The sequence below is a fragment of the Silurus aristotelis genome, assembly GCF_946808225.1.
Source record: "Silurus aristotelis genome assembly, chromosome: 12".
Classification (NCBI taxonomy): Eukaryota; Metazoa; Chordata; class Actinopteri; order Siluriformes; family Siluridae; genus Silurus; species Silurus aristotelis.
Genome location: NC_139585.1, coordinates 200,934 through 222,772, shown reverse-complemented (window position 1 = coordinate 222,772; position 21,839 = coordinate 200,934). Strand labels below are relative to the sequence as shown.

The 21,839-nt window shown below is 45.2% G+C and overlaps 3 protein-coding genes across 5 annotated transcripts in view; 1 reads left to right on the top strand and 2 right to left on the bottom strand.

Moving 5' to 3' along the window:
- Positions 1–21,839, top strand: part of LOC310734939 (protein sidekick-2-like) — a 289,396-nt gene that overhangs the window by 188,352 nt on the left and 79,205 nt on the right. The window lies entirely within an intron of this gene.
- LOC310735021 (uncharacterized protein) overlaps positions 1–21,839 on the bottom strand; it is a 122,864-nt gene that overhangs the window by 74,487 nt on the left and 26,538 nt on the right. The gene's annotated exons all lie outside the window — the stretch shown is intronic.
- The window catches only part of LOC310734891 (uncharacterized protein), a gene marked incomplete at its 3' end in the record, with an annotated part of 116,768 nt that overhangs the window by 89,859 nt on the left and 5,070 nt on the right, over positions 1–21,839 (bottom strand). The gene's annotated exons all lie outside the window — the stretch shown is intronic.

Below are 21,839 nucleotides of genomic sequence, written 5' to 3'. Positions count from 1 at the left end.
CATGAAGGGGACATGGTATATGTAACTGAGTGAGGGGGCGTTGTCTATTCCAGCATATAAATATAAATTATACCATAAATTGCTTAAATTTAAGGGTTAACTTAAAACCCTTTATGTATACTTTTCTACACAGTATGAATATTTGCACCATTTAAAAGTTCACTCCAAAAATTTTAGTTTTCATAAAAACCTTTTGCATCAAATAAGTTCAATCAAGTGAAACTGATAACTTTATAGATAATGATTTCAGCTTAAAATAACAATCTTTCTTACATTAAATTTTTTTTGTTATTGACAATAATGACAACTGTACTGACCTGCATTCTATCTGTGTTGACATATACTGTCAGCCCGCTTGAGCACTTCCGGCATTGCTGCCTCAATCCCTAAGGAAACGCCCCCTTCCAACCGGCTGCATGGAATTGGCATCTAATATTCGAACACTTATAAGGACGCCAGAATGCTCCAGTCGGTGCCAGATTGTTTTTAGGCTTGCCCTGATCACTCTCCTGAGTAACTTTGTTTTGTTTGTCTTTCTGGTACTGACCTGTTTCCATTCATACCTTTCTGTCCTTCGGTTTCCCGACCGTGCCTGTTATCCCGACTCTCCCTCAGCTTAACAGCTCTACTTTGCTCGCGCTGAATGCGCTCAGACTCCAGGCTCGGTTCTGCACGTGCTCAACGCACTCCGACTTCCAGCTCGCCCTCTCCACACGTTGGCTCTCCGAGTTGGGCTCCCGGTATCGGATTCGTGAATCTGCTCCCTGAATCGGCTCTCTGAATCAGCTTTCAGAATCTGCTTCCCGAATCAGCTCTGCACACTCGCTTCTCCCCGCTCTCTTCGCATCCGCCTTGGATCCTTAAACCTGAACTTTCTGACATATACTTTCACTGCTCATTCTACATTCCCTCATACCCCTATACTGTAGACCACACTATTCTCTCATACCCTGCCCTATACTATACACCACACTATACTCTCATACCCTACACTATACTATACACCACACTACAATCTCGTACCCTGCCCATTACTATAGACCACACTATACTCTCATACCCTGCCCATTACTATAGACCACACTATACTCTCATAAGCTGCCCCATACTGTACACCACACTACACTCTCATACCCCACCCTACATTATACACCACACTATACTCTCATACCCTGCCTACACTATACACCACACTATACTCTCATACCCTACCCCATATTATACACCACACTATATTCTCATACCCTGCCTACACTATACACCACACTATACTCTCATACCCTACCCCATACTATACACCACACTATACTCTCATACGCTACCCTATACTATACACCACACTATACTCTCATACGCTACCCTATACTATACACCACACTATACTCTCATAACCTACCCTATACTATACACCACACTATACTCTCATACCCTACCCTATACTATACACCACACTATACTCTCATACCCTACCCTATACTATACACCACACTATACTCTCATACGCTACCCTATACTATACACCACACTATACTCTCATAACCTACCCTATACTATACACCACACTATACTCTCATACCCTACCCTATACTATACACCACACTATACTCTCATACCCTACCCCATACTATACACCACACTATACTCTCATAACCTACCCTATAATATACACCACACTATACTCTCATACGCTACCCTATACTATACACCACACTATACTCTCATACGCTACCCTATACTATACACCACACTATACTCTCATACGCTACCCTATACTATACACCACACTATACTCTCATACGCTACCCTATACTATACACCACACTATACTCTCATACCCTACCCCATACTATACACCACACTATACTCTCATACGCTACCCTATACTATACACCACACTATACTCTCATAACCTACCCTATACTATACACCACACTATACTCTCATAACCTACCCTATACTATACACCACACTATACTCTCATACGCTACCCTATACTATACACCACACTATACTCTCATACGCTACCCTATACTATACACCACACTATACTCTCATACCCTACCCGATACTATACACCACACTATACTCTCATACGCTACCCTATACTATACACCACACTATACTCTCATACGCTACCCTATACTATACACCACACTATACTCTCATAACCTACCCTATACTATACACCACACTATACTCTCATACGCTACCCTATACTATACACCACACTATACTCTCATACGCTACCCTATACTATACACCACACTATACTCTCATACGCTACCCTATACTATACACCACACTATACTCTCATACGCTACCCTATACTATACACCACACTATACTCTCATACCCTACCCGATACTATACACCACACTATACTCTCATACGCTACCCTATACTATACACCACACTATACTCTCATACGCTACCCTATACTATACACCACACTATACTCTCATAACCTACCCTATACTATACACCACACTATACTCTCATACGCTACCCTATACTATACACCACACTATACTCTCATACGCTACCCTATACTATACACCACACTATACTCTCATACGCTACCCTATACTATACACCACACTTTACACTCAAACGCTACCCTATACTATACACCACACTATACTCTCATACCCTACCCCATACTATACACCACACTATGCTCTCATATCCTACCCTATAATATACACCAAACTATACTCTCATACCCTACCCTATACTATACACCACACTACACTCTCATAACCTACCCCATACTATACACCAAACTATACTCTCATACCCTACCCTATACTATACACCACACCACACTACACTCTTATACCCTACCCTATACTATACACCACACTATACTCTCATACCCTGCCTACACTATACACCACACTATACTTTCATACCCTACCCCGTACTATACACCACACTATACTCTTATACCCTACCCCATACTATACACCACACTATGCTCTCATACCCTGCGCTATACTATACACCACACTATACTCTCATACGCTACCCTATACTATACACCACACTATACTCTCATACGCTACCCTATACTATACACCACACTATACTCTTATACCCTACCCCATACTATAACCCACACTATACTCTCGTACCCTACCCTATACTATACACCACACTATACTCTCATACCCTACCCCATACTATAACCCACACTATACTCTCGTACCCTACCCTATACTATACACCACACTATACTCTCATACTCTACCCCATACTATACACCACATTATACTCTCGTACCCTACCCTATACTATACACCACACTATACTCTCATACTCTACCCCATACTATACACCACATTATACTCTCGTACCCTACCCTATACTATACACCACACTATACTCTTGTACCCTACCCTATACTATACACCACACTATACTCTCATACCCTACCCCATACTATACACCACACTATACTCTCGTACCCTACCCTATACTATACACCACACTATACTCTCATAACCTACCCTATACTATACACCACACTATACTCTCGTACCCTACCCCATACTATACACCACACTATACTCTCATACCCTACCCTATACTATACACCACACTATACTCTCATACCCTACCCTATACTATACACCAAACTATACTCTCATACCCTACCCTATACTATACACCACATTACACTACACTCTCATATCCTACCCTATACTATACACCACACTATACACTCATACCCTACCCTATACTATATACCACACTATACTCTTATACACTACCTCATACTATACACCACACTATATTCTCATACCGTACCCTATTTTATAAACCAAATTATACTCTCATACATTAACCAACACTATACACCACACATTACTCTCATACCATACACTATGCCCTACCCAACACTACACTCTCATACCCTACCCCATACCCTTCCCAAAATTATACTCTCATACCCCACCCCATACTATATTGTCATACCCTACCCTATACTATACACCGCACTATACTCTCATACCATACCCTATATCATACACTACACTATTCTCTCAGCCTACCCAATAATATACTCTCATAACCTACCCCATACTATACTATTATACCATACCTCATACTATACACCACACTATTCTCTCATACCCTTCTCCATACCATACCCAACACTATTCTCTCATACCCTACCCCATACTATACTCCACACTATTCTTTCATACCCTAGCCCATACTATACACCACACTATACTTTCATACGCTACCCTATACTATACACCACACTATACTCTCATACGCTACCCTATACTATACAACACACTATACTCTCATACGCTACCCTATACTATACACCACACTTTACACTCATACGCTACCCTATACTATACACCACACTATACTCTCATACCCTACCCCATACTATACACCACACTATGCTCTCATATCCTACCCTATACTATACACCAAACTATACTCTCATACCCTACCCTATACTATACACCACACTACACTCTCATAACCTACCCTATACTATACACCAAACTATACTCTCATACCCTACCCTATACTATACACCACACCACACCACACTACACTCTTATACCCTACCCTATACTATACACGACACTATACTCTCATACCCTGCCTACACTATACACCACACTATACTTTCATACCCTACCCCATACTATACACCACACTATACTCTTATACCCTACCCCATACTATACACCACACTATGCTCTCATACCCTGCGCTATACTATACACCACACTATACTCTCATACGCTACCCTATACTATACACCACACTATACTCTCATACGCTACCCTATACTATACACCACACTATACTCTTATACCCTACCCTATACTATACACCACACTATACTCTTATACCCTACCCTATACTATACACCACACTATACTCTCATACCCTACCCTATACTATACACCACACTATACTCTCGTACCCTACCCTATACTATACACCACACTATACTCTCATACGCTACCCTATACTATACACCACACTATACTCTTGTACCCTACCCTATACTATACACTACACTATACTCTCATACCCTACCCCATACTATACACCACACTATACTCTCGTACCCTACCCTATACTATACACCACACTATACTCTCGTACCCTACCCCATACTATACACCACACTATACTCTCATACCCTACCCTATACTATACACCACACTATACTCTCATACCCTACCCTGTACTATACACCAAACTATACTCTCATACCCTACCCTATACTATACACCACACTATACTCTCATACCCTACCCTATACTATACACCAAACTATACTCTCATACCCTACCCTATACTATACACCACACTACACTACACTCTCATATCCTACCCTATACTATACACCACACTATACACTAATACCCTACCCTATACTATATACCACACTATACTCTTATACACTACCTCATACTATACACCACACTATATTCTCATACCGTACCCTATTTTATAAACCAAACTATACTCTCATACATTAACCAACACTATACACCACACGTTACTCTCATACCATACACTATGCCCTACCCAACACTACACTCTCATACCCTACCCCATACCCTTCCCAAAATTATACTCTCATACCCCACCCCATACTATATTGTCATACCCTACCCTATACTATACACCGCACTATACTCTCATACCATACCCTATATCATACACTACACTATTCTCTCAGCCTACCCAATAATATACTCTCATACCCTACCCCATACTATACTATTATACCATACCTCATGCTATACACCACACTATTCTCTCATACCCTTCTCCATACCATACCCAACACTATTCTCTCATACCCTAACCCATACTATACTCCACACTATTCTTTCATACCCTGCGCTATACTATACACCACACTATACTCTCATACGCTACCCTATACTATACACCACACTATACTCTCATACGCTACCCTATACTATACACCACACTATACTCTTATACCCTACCCTATACTATACACCACACTATACTTTCATACCCTACCCCATACTATAACCCACACTATACTCTCGTACCCTACCCTATACTATACACCACACTATACTCTCATACTCTACCCCATACTATACACCACATTATACTCTCGTACCCTACCATATACTATACACCACACTATACTCTCATACTCTACCCCATACTATACACCACATTATACTCTCGTACCCTACCCTATACTATACACCACACTATACTCTTGTACCCTACCCTATACTATACACCACACTATACTCTCATACCCTACCCTATACTATACACCAAACTATACTCTCATACCCTACCCTATACTATACACCACACTACACTACACTCTCATATCCTACCCTATACTATACACCACACTATACACTCATACCCTACCCTATACTATATACCACACTATACTCTTATACACTACCTCATACTATACACCACACTATATTCTCATACCGTACCCTATTTTATAAACCAAACTATACTCTCATACATTAACCAACACTATACACCACACGTTACTCTCATACCATACACTATGCCCTACCCAACACTACACTCTCATACCCTACCCCATACCCTTCCCAAAATTATACTCTCATACCACACCCCATACTATATTGTCATACCCTACCCTATACTATACACCGCACTATACTCTCATACCATACCCTATATCATACACTACACTATTCTCTCAGCCTACCCAATAATATACTCTCATACCCTACCCCATACTATACTATTATACCATACCTCATACTATAAACCACACTATTCTCTCATACCCTTCTCCATACCATACCCAACACTATTCTCTCATACCCTACCCCATACTATACTCCACACTATTCTTTCATACCCTAGCCCATACTATACACCACACTATACTTTCATACCCTACCCTATACTATACACAACACTATGCTCTCATACCCTACCCTATAATTCACACCACACTATTCTCTCATACCCTACCCCATATCCTACCCAACACAAAAGTCTCATACCCTACCCCATACCCTACCCAAAACTATACTCTCATACCCAAAACTATACGATACCCCACACTATACTCTCATACCCTACGCCATACACTACCCAACACTATACTATCATAACCTGCCCTATATCATACCCAACACTAAGCTCTCATACTCTACCCCAGACTAAAACACCACAGTATATGCTCATACCCAACCCACACTATACTCTAATACCCTACCCCATACTATAGACCAAACTATACTTTCATACCCTACCCTATACTACACACCACACTATACTCTCATACCCTCTCCTATACTATACACCACACTATACTCTCATACCCTACCCTATACTATACACCACAATATACTCTCTTTCCCTACCCTATACTATACTCTCATACCCTACCCTATACTATACACCACACTATACTCTCATACCCTACCCTATACTATACACCACACTATACTCTCATACCCTACCCTATACTATACAGCACACTATACTCTCATACCCTACCCTATACTATACAACAAACTACACCCTCATACCCTACCCTATACTATACACCACACTATACTCTTGTACCCTACCCTATACTATACAACAAACTACACCCTCATACCCTACCCTATACTATACACCACACTATACTCTTATAGATTACCGCATACTATACACCACACTATATTCTCATACCCTACCCTATTCTATACACCACACTATACTCTCATACCCTAACCAACACTACACTCTCCTACCCTACCCCATACTATACACCACACATTACTCTCATAGCATACACTATGCCCTAGCCAACGCTATTCTCTCTTAGCCTACCCAATAATATACTCATACCCTAGCCCATACTATACTCTCATACCCTTAACCATACTATACAACACACTATTCTTTCATACCCTACCTTATACTATACACCACACTATACTCTTATACACTACCCCATACTATACACCACACTGTATTCTCATACCCTACCCTTTTCTATACAACACACTATACTCTCATACCCTAACCAACACTATACTCTCATACCCTACCCCATACTATACATCACACATTACTCTCATACCATACACTATACCCTACCCAACACTACACCCTAATACCCTACCACATACCCTTCCCAACATTATACTCTCATACCCCACCGCATACTATATTTTCATACCCTACCCCATACTATTCACCACACTATGCTCTCAAACCAGACCCTATAATTCACACCACACTACACTCTCATACCCTACCCTACTCTATACACCACACTATACTCTTATACCCTACCACATACTATACACCACACTATACTCTCATACCCCATACTATACAACACACTATACTCTCATATGCTACCCAATATTATATACCACACTATACTCTCATACCCTACACTATAATTCACACCACACTATACTCTCATACCCTTCCCCATATCCTACCCAACACCAAACTCTCATACCCTACCCCATACCCTACCCAAAACTATACTCTCAAACCCAACCCTATACGATACCCCAAACTATACTCTCATACCCTACTTCATACACTACCAAACACTATACTATCATAACCTGCCCTGTATCATACCCAACACTAAACTCTCATACCCTACCCCATACGATACAAAACACTATATCCTCATATACTACCTAACAATATAATCTCAAACCCTACTCCATACCATACAAAACACTATACTCTCATATTCTACCCTATACTATACTCTCATACCCTACCCCATACCCTATGCAACAATTTACTCTTATACCCTTCCCTATACTATACACCCAGCTATACTCTCATACCCGTTCTCATACCCTACCCAACACTATACTCTTATACCCTACCCTATACCATACACCACACTATACTCTCATACCCTACCCTGTACTATACACCACACTATACTCTCATACCCTTCCCAATACTATACACCACACTATACTCTCATGACCTACCCTACACTATACACCACACTATACTCTCATACCATACGCCATACTATACACCACACTACACTCTCATACCCTACCCTATACTATACACCACAATATACTCTCATACCCTACCCCATACTATACACCACGCTATACTCTCATACCCTTTCTCATACCATACCCAACACTATACTCTCATACCCTACTCTATAGTATACACCACACTTCACTCTCATACCATACGCCATACTATACACCACACTACACTCTCATACCCTACCCTATACTATACACCACAATATACTCTTATACCCTACACCATACTATACACCACGCTATACTCTCATACCCTTTCTCAAACCCTACCCAACACTATACTCTCATACCCTACCCTATACTATACACCACACTATGCTCTCAAACCCTACCCTATAATTCACACCACACTACACTCTCATACCCTACCCTACTCTATACACCACACTATACTCTTATACCCTACCCCATACTATACACCACACTATACTCTCATACGCTACCCTATATTATATACCACACTATACTCTCATACCCTACACTATAATTCACACCACACTATACTCTCATACCCTTCCCCATATCCTACCCAACACCAAACTCTCATACCCTACCCCATACCCTACCCAAAACTATACTCTCAAACCCAACCCTATACGATACCCCACACTATACTCTCATACACTACCAAACACTATACTATCATAACCTGCCCTATATCATACCCAACACTAAACTCTCATACCCTACCCCATATGATACAAAACACTATATCCTCATATACTACCTAACAATATAATCTCAAACCCTACTCGATACCATACAAAACACTATACTCTCATATTCTACCCTATACTATACTCTCATACCCTACCCATACCCTACCCAACAATTTACTCTTATACCCTTCCCTATACTATACACCATGCTATACTCTCATACCCGTTCTCATACCCTACCCAACACTATACTCTCATACCCTACCCTATACCATACACCACACTATAATCTCATACCCTACCCTGTACTATACACCACACTATACTCTCATACCCTGCCCTATACTATACACCACACTATACTCTCATACCCTACCCCATACTATACACCACGCTATACTCTCATACCCTTTCTCATACCCTACCCAACACTATACTCTCATACGATACCCTATACTATACACCACACTATACTCTCATACCATACGCCATACTATACAGTACACTACACTCTCATACCCTACCCTATACACCACAATATACTCTCATACCCTACCCCATACTATACACCACACTATACTCTCATACCATACGCCATACTATACACCACACTACACTCTCATACCCTACCCTATACACCATAATATACTCTCATACCGTAGCCCATTCTATACACCACGCTATACTCTCATATCCTTTCTCATACCCTACCCAACACTATTCTCTCATACCCTTAACCATACTATACACCACACTATTCTTTCATACCCTAGCCCATGCTATACACCACACTATACTCTCATACCCTACCCTATACTATTCACCACACTATGCTCTCAAACCCTACCCTATAATTCACACCACACTACACTCTCATACCCTACCCTACTCTATACACCACACTATACTCTTATACCCTACCCCATACTATACACCACACTATACTCTCATACCCTACCCTATACACCACACTATACTCTCATACCCTACCCCATACTATACACCACGCTATACTCTCATACCCTTTCTCATACCCTACCCAACACTATACTCTCATACCCTACCCTACCCTATACCCTTAACCATACTATACACCACACTATTCTTTCATACCCTAGCCCATGCTATACACCACACTATACTCTCATACCCTACCCTATACTATTCACCACACTATGCTCTCAAACCCTACCCTATAATTCACACCACACTACACTCTCATACCCTACCCTACTCTATACACCACACTATACTCTTATACCCTACCCCATACTATACACCACACTATACTCTCATACCCTACCCTATACACCACACTATACTCTCATACCCTACCCCATACTATACACCACGCTATACTCTCATACCCTTTCTCATACCCTACCCAACACTATACTCTCATACCCTACCCTACCCTATACTATACACCACACTATACTTGTCAGGCGAGAACGGAGGCAGAAGCCGAAGTGAAAGCAAAACAGTGTTTAATAACACAAACAGGCAGTGCCAACACAAATACCTGCATGATTTGCGCTGCGAGCTTGGGAGCACGCAGCGGCAATAACAGTCTCTGACGGAGGTGTGGCAGGTGGATTCCTGACACCCCCCCCCCCCCCCCCCAAAGGGGCGGCACCGGATGCCCCCAACCCACCCAAAGCCCGGAGGGCCGGGGCACTCAGAGGAGGCCCTTCCAGATCGTCCAGGGCCTGAAGGGACCCGGTTGGAACCGCCCTGCAGCCGGGGAAAGCCGGGAAGGACCCGATGTGTAGAGACCACCCCTGAGGAGAGCCGGACGGGGACCACGGACCCAGCTGGACCCAGGACCGGAGCATTGCCCAACGCGGCGGCCAGGACCGGAGGCTGCGTGACGACCTCCATGGAGCCCTTGAGCAGAGAGACGCCCTCTGCGGGGGCTGCAGGCGGATCGACGATCCCCACGGAGACCTGGAGCGGAGTGACGCCCTCGGCGGCGACAGGAGTCGAAGAGACGCCAGCTACGGAGTACAGGGGCAGACTGACGCCCTTGGCGAAGACCGGCGGCTGAGCGGCCTCCTCTGCGGTGGTCTGAAACTGAGCGGCGGTCTCCCTGGAGACCGGGAGAGGCAGGACGTCCCTGGCGGTGACCTGGGGCTGAGCGACGACCACCCCGGTGACCAGGACCGGATTGCCGTTGCCCAGGAAGGTCTGGAAAGGAACCTCCTCACCCACGGGGACCAGCTGGAAGACCCTCTGGATGGGGACCGGAAATGGAGCGACGCCCCTGACCGGGCACAGGGGCTGAGTGATGAGCTCGGCAGGGTTCACCGGCATGACTTCAACCTCCGGGGAGTTCAGGAGCGACCCGTCCTTGTCCAGGGGGCTTGGAGGCAAGATGTCACCGTGATAGGGGTCCCGAGGCGAGCCGTCACCGAGGTAGGAGCTCATGGGAGAGAAGTCGTCGTGGGATGAGCTCGGGAGCAAGACGTCACCGTGGGAGGAGCTCGGGAGCGAGACGTCGCCGTGGGAGGAGCTCTGTGACGTGACCTGGTTCTCCGAGTGCTCCTGGTGCGAGCCGACACCTTCTGGGAGACTGTGGGGCGAGCCGTCGCCGGTGGAGGAAGCCAGGGGCAGCGGTTCGACGTCCCTTTCGCAGTCCCGGAGCTGAGGTGAGCGTTTTGGGGTCTCTTTGGGCGAAGAGGAGATCTGTGTCGTAGCTTCGCCTTCTGAGTGCTCGTAGGGCGAGTCGTCATCTTCTGGGAGACTGTGGGGCGAGCCTTCGCCTCCGGAGGAAGCCAGGGGCAGTGGTTCGACATCCCTTTCGCAGTCTCGGAGCTGAGTTGAGAGCTCTGGGGATCCTTTGAGTGAAGCGGGGCTCTGAGAGGTAGCATCGCCTTTAGGGAGACTGTGGGGCAAACCGTCGCCTTCGGTGGAGCCCAGAGGCATCGGGACGACTTCCCTTTTGCAGTCTCGGAGGCGAGCTGTGTACTCCGGGATCCCATTGGACGAAGAGGTGTTCTTCTTGGGATACTGGCGCAGAACCGAACGCTTCTGGAGACCCTGGAATGGAGTTTGACTTTCTCGGAAGTTCTGGGATGAAACCGAGCTCTCGGGGACTCTCTGGAGCGGAACCAGGCTCTCGGGGACTCTCTGGAGCGGAACCCGGCTCTCTGGGTCGCTCAGGGACAGAGAGGAGCACACTGGGTCGCTCAGGGACAGAGAGGAGCACCCTGGGTCGCTCAGGGACAGAGAGGAGCTCACTGGGTCGCGCAGGGACAGAGAGGAGCTCCCTGGCGGAGCCTGGAACTGGGCGTTGCTCTCTGGCGGTGCCTGGAACTGGGCGTAGCTCTCTGGCGGTGCCTGGAACTGGGCGTAGCTCTCTGGCGGTGCCTGGAACTGGGCGTAGCTCTCTGGCGGGTCCTGGTGTGGCACCGAGCTCATGGGGTCGCTCGGAGGCGGAGAGGAGCTCTCTGACGGAGCCTGGAGCGAGGCTAAACTCTCTGGTGAAACCTCGAGCTGGGCTGAGCTCTCTGGCGAAACCTCGAGCTGGGCGGAGCCCTCTGGAGAAACCTCGAGCTGGGCGGGGCCCTCTGGGGAAACCTCGAGCTGGGCGGAGCCCTCTGGGGAAACCTCGAGCTGGGCGGACCCCTTTGGAGAAACCTCGAGCTGGGCGGAGCCCTCTGGAGGGACCTCGAACTGGGCGGAGCTCTCTGAAGGAACCTGGAGCTGGGCGGAGCTCTCTGGAGGAACCTGGAGCTGAGCGAAGCTCTGTGGAGGAACCCGGAGCTGAGCGGAGCTCTCTGGCGGGACCCGGAGCTGGGCGGAGCTTTCCGGCGGGACCCGGAGCTGGGCGGAGCTTTCCGGCAGGTCCTGGGGTGGAGCCGAGCCTTCCGGCGGGTCCTGGGGCGGAGCCGAGCTTTGCGGAGGGTCCTGGGGCGGAGCCGAGCTTTCTGGAGGGTCCTGGGGCGGAGCCGAACTTTCCGGAGGTTCCTGGGGCGGAGCCGAGCTTTCCGGGGAGACCTGGGGCGGAGCCGAGCTTTCCGGGGAGACCTGGGGTGGAGTGGAGCTCTCTGGAAGGACCTGGGGCGGTGCCGTGTTCTCTCGGAGGTTCTGAAGCAGAGTGGAGAGCTCCTGGAGGTCCTGGAGCGGAACAGAGCCGTTTTGGATGGCCTGGAGCACGGCGGGGATCCCCTGGAGAACCTGAGGCGGAGAGGAGCTTTCCTGGAGGTCTCAAAGCAGGGCTGATCTCTATGAGACTCAGGTGCGGAACCGTGCTCTTGGAGGTGGAGGTGAGGAGATGGAGATCAGCCGTGACCATCCCGAGTTCCCTGGTGAGAAGCTGGAGGAACCGGGTGCACAAGCTAAAATCACCTCCATTCGCATCCCATAACTCTAAGGCGAGAGAGAGAGTTTCCCCCGACAACAGAGAAATGATGAACGCGACCCTGGACCTCTCCGTTGGGAATCTGGATGGATTAAACTCCATGTAGTCAGTCACGCACCGTGAAAACGCGCCCCGTTCAGCTCTGTTGGCGGAGAAGCGAGCCGGGAGTCCCGTGACGTCGTCGAGGGGGCGTGGCGCCACTGAGCACGACCGAGAGGCGGCCGCGCGCTTCCGAGTTTTCCTAGAGGCGGGGCTTGGCCGCTGCTGAATCGCGGCCGAGCGCACCCGACCACCGAGGTGCGATTCGCGCCGGGACGACGGCGTCAGTCTGATCATTTTTTTTCTTTTTTTTTGTGTCCCTCTCCTTTTTTTTCTTTTTGCGGTCCGTTATTCTGTCAGGCGAGAACGGAGGCAGAAGCCGAAGTGAAAGCAAAACAGTGTTTAATAACACAAACAGGCAGTGCCAACACAAATACCTGCGTGAGCAGGGATAATCCAGAAAATCAGAGTCCGAGTCAAACGGCACGTAGCGGGGTTGAGCAGACGCGAACACACCGGCACACACGCGGACGGGCATGAACATGCAATAACGGACCGCGAGTGTGTGTGAGTGAGCGGTTTATATGGAAGCCGGGAGTGATTGCGTGATGCGCTTCAGCTGTGCATGATTTGCGCTGCGAGCTTGGGAGCACGCAGCGGCAATGACAGTCTCTGACGGAGGTGTGGCAGGTGGATTCCTGACAATACTCTCATACCATACGCCATACTATTGTAGCGAATTTAGCTCGCAAAGAAAGGTAAATATTTATAGTAATTATAAATATTTAAGTTAAGTTGAATTGACGGTAATGGAATTAACATTACACTTATTTGTCTGTTCGTCCGCCAAACAGACAGTATAATTTTATATTAATTCTATAAAAGAGGTATCTCCCTGGCCAAGAAAGACGTAACCCCCTTTTACTTTATACCGTAAATTAAATTAAAAGAGCATGTAGTTCAGACCGGATGTAGCAGGATCTTTGCATTTGCGAACGTACTCAGAGACAACTACTTGTGAAAAATATGACGTTTAATAAATGTGACAAACACACATAGAACTAGCTACACGAACAAACAAAGAAATAAAGAAAACAAAAATAAAATAAACAAAGGTTAAAACTAGGAAAGGAGGAAGAGAAAGGAAAAAGAAGAAAGAGAGAACGGAAAGAGGAGGGATGGAAATGCTTAAGCTTCAAAATTAAGCACACGCTAACTGGGAAATCGTCACAGGAATTTAAATTCACCTTAAGATTCACTAAGACTTAAAGTACGCATCTAAATTCGTTGATAAAGGAAACGATTACTTGCATTGGCTTGTTGCACAAGAGTCCGGATGCGAAAAGAAAATCTTTGAAGAGCCAGTTAGGGTGGGGTCAGATGTTCTTCCAGATTTTGGAGGGAAAAACTCCCCTTTGTTTCATGTGTTTGTGGGCATGGTTTGGACTATAGAACTTTAAAGTTTTATCTGAAGTGTATTAAGACTTTCATGATACAATAAAATGTACCATTGTTTGAAAAGTAAGTTACAGATAATTTTGTGGTCATTTGGATACTAAACACGAGAGGATTGACGGCATAACGGTAGCGGTACATTACATACATAGATCAGTAGTCAAAGTGTAACTAATGTTACTACGACATTATGTTCTGATAAAAAAAAAAAAATGAAAACACAAAACAAAATGCACTTTCATTAGGAAAGTGAAGAGCAGATCATTTTGTATAAATTCTGACATCAGGCGTTAAAAGGACATACAGCATTAGAACAGGTATACATTAACGTGCTGGGACCAGTAATTAACGTATAACGGATGTTAGTACAACGTCGTATTCTGATCAAATAAAATTCACCCTTGTCAGGAAAGTAAAGAACAGATAATTTTAAGTCAGTTAAGCCTTAATAGAAGAGACACATTAATAGACTTACATTAGTAGGATCTTTAGCGTACAACTATAAACAATAAAGGAGATACATACAAGTATAGGTTAATCTCGTGGGATGTGGAGCATCTTATTCATTTTGTTTAATTAGAAAAAGTAATGCTTTATTGTATCAGTGTGTTTGTGTGTGTGTGTGTGTGTGTGTGTGTGTGTGCATGTGTATGTGTGGGTGTTTTATGGTCGAGGTCTCTGTGCGGTCAAACAGAGAACCTGCATGGGGTTATCTCGTCTTGTGGTAGGATCCAGACCTTCTGGAGCCAGTTGTGTGTGGGTGTGTGTTTTAGGATTAGAGAATTCATGTCTTTAAAAGGGGGAGTGGGACACTTTACGGATATATCACCCCCAAAAAAACTTTCAACTTTTGATTGAGGTGAAGATGTCATAGGTTAAAAGGAATGCCTGGGACATGAAATCTTAATGATCTGTGCCAGACGCTACACTATACACCACACTACACTCTCATACCCTACCCTATACTATACACCATAATATACTCTCATACCCTAGCCCATACTATTCACCACGCTATACTCTCATACCCTTTCTTATACCCTACCCAACACTATACTCTCATACCCTTCCCTATACTATACACCACACTACACTCTCATACCCTACCCTATACTATACACCATAAATTTACTCTCATACCCTAGCCCATACTATACACCACGCTATACTCTCATACCCTTTCTCATACCCTACCCAACACTATACTCTCATACCCTACCCTATAGTATACACCACACTATACTCTTATACCATATGCCATACTATAGACCACACTACACTCTCATACCCTACCCTATACTATACACCACAATATACTCTCATAACCTACCCTATACTATACACCACACTATACTATCATACCCTATACTATACTCCAAACTATACTATCATACCCTACCCTATACTATACTCCACACTATACTCTCATACCCTACCCCATACTATACACCACACTATACTCTCATACCCTACCCTATACTATACACCACACTATACTCTCATAACCTAACTCATACTATACACAACACTATACTCTCATAACCTACCCTATACTATACACAACACTATACTCTCATACCCTACCCTATACTATACTATACACCACACTATACTCTCATAACCTACCCTATACTATACACCACACTATACTCTCATAACCTACCCTATACTATAGACCACACTATACTCTCATACCCTACCCTAATCCTTACCCAACACTATACCCTCATACCCTACCCCATACTATACACCACTATACACCAAAATGGTGCTACTTTCACTTTGCCGCCTTACGCAACAAATGGACATCGGAGCAACCGGTGTTCATGTGTACCACCGCCAAAAACTCAAAGTCGCCTGCGGCGGATGGACGGAGGAGGGGAAATCGAAAGCATTGCTCGAGGAAGCAGAAGCGCGGAAAGCGATCGGAGGCTAGTGCTAGGCTAAAAGCTTACCCTAGCCGGCCTGCCCTACCATCTCTACTGCTGGCAAATGTCTGCTCCTTGGACAATAAATTCGACTACATCAGACTCCAACAAGCTACTTGGCGTGAGTACAGACACTGCTGCATCTTTGTGTTCACTGAGACGTGGCTGGGCGACAGAGTTCCGGACACTGCCATTCAGCTGGACGGGCTAGCCGCGTTTCGTGCCGACAGAAATGCAGCTCTGTGCGGTAAAACTCACAGCAGCGGTCTGTGTGTTTACATTGCCACGGAATGGTGTATGAACTCTCTGCTTGTTTTCACCTTACACAAACATCCGGGGTGCATACTGACGAAGCCCCACCCCCACCTCGGGTACTCCATCCACATCTCTTTTATGCTGATCCCAGCATACCGACCACTCAGCAGGATTCAAGACCAGTTTGAAAGCAGGTGAGAACCTGGCCAGGAGGATCCATGTCTGCTCTCCAGGACTGCTTTGACTGGGACATGTTCAGGGAAGCTGAAACCAAGGGCAATTTTTTTTGACCACCTACATCGGCAAGTGTATTGATGATCTCCAAAACCATCATTACTTGCTCCAACCAGAAGCCATGGATGACCGCCAAGGTGCTTGCGCTGCTAAAAACAAGAGACTCTGCCTTCAGAGCAGGGGATAAGATTAAAAACAGCAAGGGCCAAACTGTCCCATGCCATCAGAGAGGCGAAGCGCGCAGACGGCAGGAGAATTTACGGCCACTTCCAGGACAGCGGAGACTCTCGGCGCATGTGGCAGGGCATCCAGGCGATCACTAACTACAAGATAACATCACCTGCTAGTGACTGTGACGCCTCCCTCCCAGATGCGCTGAACGATTTCTATGCCCGGTTCGAGGTACAGAACAACATAGTTGTGAGGAAGACCACCCCTCCTCCCAGTGACCAGGTGCTCTGTCTAACCACAGCTGAAGTGAGGAAAACTCCATGCAGAATTAACCCATGGAAGTCTGCCGGACCAGACAAAATTCCTGGCAGAGTGCTCAGGGAATGTGCACAACAGCTAGCGGATGTCTTTACCGACATCTTCGACATCTCCCTGAGCAGCACTATTGATCCCATCCCATTCCCGTGCCGAAGAAGTCTACTGTCTCCTGCCTTAATGACTATAATCTCATTGCACTCACACCCATTGTGATGAAGTGCTTTGAGAGGCTCGTCATGAGGCACGTCAAGACACAGCTTCCACCCACACTGGACCCCATGCAGTTCGAGTATCGTCCAAACCGGTCCACGGACAATGCCATCTCCACAACCCTCCATCTGGCCCTGACCCACCTAGACAACAAGGACTCTTATGTACGGATGCTGTTCATAGACTTCAGCTCAGCATTCAATACGATCATCCTTCAGCACCTGATTGAGAAGCTGAGCGTACTGGGCCTGGACACCTCCCTCTGTAACTGGATCCTGGACTTCCTGACTGGGAGACCTCAGGCAGTCCGGATTGGAAACAGCATTTCCAGGACCACCACACTGAGCACTGGAGCCCCTCAGGGCCGTGTGTTCAGTCCACTGCTGTTCACTCTGCTGACTTACGACTGTGTAGCAATGCACAGCTTGAATCACATCATTAAGTTTGCCGATGACATGACCATGGTGGGTCTCATCAGCAAGAACGACGAGTCAGCATACAGAGATGAGGTGCAACAGTTATCAGCCTGGTGTGAAGCAAACAATCTGTCTCTGAACGTGGAAAAACTAAAGAGATGGTTGTTGACTTTAGGAGAGCACAGAGTGGCCATTCTCCACTGATTATTGATATATCCTCAGTGGAGATTGTCAAGATCACCAAATTCCTCTGTGTTCACTTGGCGGATAACCTCACCTGGTCACTCAACACCAGCTCCATCACCAAAAAAGCCCAGCAGCATCTCTACTTACTGAAAAGGCTGAGGAAAGCCCATCTCCCTCCCCCCATCCTGACCACGTTCTACAGAAGGACCATTGAGAGCATCCTGAGCAACTGCATCACTGCCTGGTTTGGGAACTGCACTGTCTCGGATTGCAAGACTCTACAGGGGATAGTGAGAACAGCTGAAAAGATCATCGGAGTCTCTCTCCCCTCTATCATGGACATTTACACCACTCGCTGCATCCGCAAAGCCAACAGCACACACACACACACACACACACACACACACACACACACACACACACACACACACACACACACACACACACACACACACACAAAACTGTGTGACTGATCTGTACAAACCGGACTCAACACACACTCGTACTCACTTCGCACACCCATGATTCAGTACCACTCACACTAAATCATTACCACAAAGTGTTTACATGCCATTTTTGCACATCTTTCTGGATTGCTGCTTTTTGCTCTTTTGCACAATATTCTGTTAAAATTTTTGCTACTGTTCACTTTATCTCGTTACGACAGGTTTACAGGCGGAGCTATTTTGTGTTGTGTGTATTGTCTTGCACTGTCTTGTGTTTCTGCACTATTTGCACCAGGTTGCACACATGCACTTTATGTGGGAAGGATTTTTCTTAGTAGTCCTTGGCCCTGTGTTTTCTGTTTTCATGATTGTTGTTTTATGTTGTTTTATGTAGCATCAGGGTTCTGTAGGAACGTTGTTTTATTTCACTGTGTACTGCGCCAGCTACATATGGTTAAAATGACAATAAAAGCTTCTTGACTTGACAATAGTCTATTCTGGAGGTCATGAACGCATGGACGAGCTTCTCTGCATCAGATATAGACAACATGTTTCTTAGCTTAGAAATATTTCTAAGGTGGAAGAAGGCTGTTTTTGTAACTTGGTTAAAATGATTTTTAAAAGACAAGGTGCTCTAAAATAACTCCCAGGTCTTTTCCCATTGAACTAGTAGTTACAGAACATCTCAGTCTTATCAGAATTTAATAATAGAAAGTTAGGAGACATCGAATCTTTTAACTCTTTAACACACTCAGTTATCCGAGCTAATTGAGTGTATCGTCTGGTTTCGATGAGATATATAGCTGAGTATCATCAGCATAACGGTGAAAGCTAATTCCATACCTTCTAATAATATTTCCTAAGGGAAGCATGTTTATTGTGAAAAGCAGGGCTCCTAAAACTGAACCTTGTGGCATGCCATAATTTACTAGCATTAACCTGGATAGCTCTCCATTTAAGTCTATAAAATGGTAACGATCAGACAGGTAGGATTTAAACCAGCTTAATGCCAGTCCCTGAATGCAGATGTAATTTGCTAAGCGATCCAGGAGAAGATCATGATCTAAAGTGTCGAATGCAGAACTAAGATCTAATACAACTAACAGAGGGATGAAGCCTTGGTCTGAAGCTAAAAATAGGCCATTAGTGATTATAAATAGAGCAGTTTCTGTGCTATGATGTGGCCTGAAACCTGACTGAAACTGTTCAAAGATATAGTTTTCTTGTAAGTAGGAACAGAACTGGGCAGCGACATTCTTTTCTAAAATCTTAGACATTAATGGGAGATTTGAAATGGGTCTGTAATTTGATAGCGTGTTTGGATCCAAATGAGGTTTCCTAATGAGAGGCTTAATAACTGCTAACCTGAGGGATTTAGGGACGTGACCTAAAGATAGTGAGGAGTTAATAATATTGAGAAGAGGCTCACCAGCTGTATGGAACACTTCCTTTATTAGTTTAGTTGGAATGGGATCTAACTGACGTTGTTGTTTTAGCTTTGGTAATAACACCATACAGCTCTTCCTGCCCTGTACCTGTAAAGCAGTGTAGTCTCGTACCCTTAACTTATACTATACACCACACTTTACTCTCATACCCTACCCTATACTATACACCACACTATACTCTCGTACCCTACCTTATACTATACACCACACTATACTCTCGTACCCTACCTTATACTATACACCACACTATACTCTCGTACCCTACCCCATACTATACACCACACTATACTCTCGTACCCTACCCCATAATATACACCACACTATACTCTCGTACCCTACCCCATACTATACACCACACTATACTCTCGTACCCTACCTTATACTATACACCACACTATACTCTTATACCCTACCCCATACTATACACCACACTATACTCTCGTACCCTACCTTATACTATACACCACACTATACTCTTATACCCTACCCCATACTATACACCACACTATACTCTCTTACCCTACCCTATACTATACACCACACTATACTCTCGTACCCTACCCCATACTATACACCACACTATACTCTCGTACCCTACCTTATACTATACACCACATTATACTCTTATACCCTA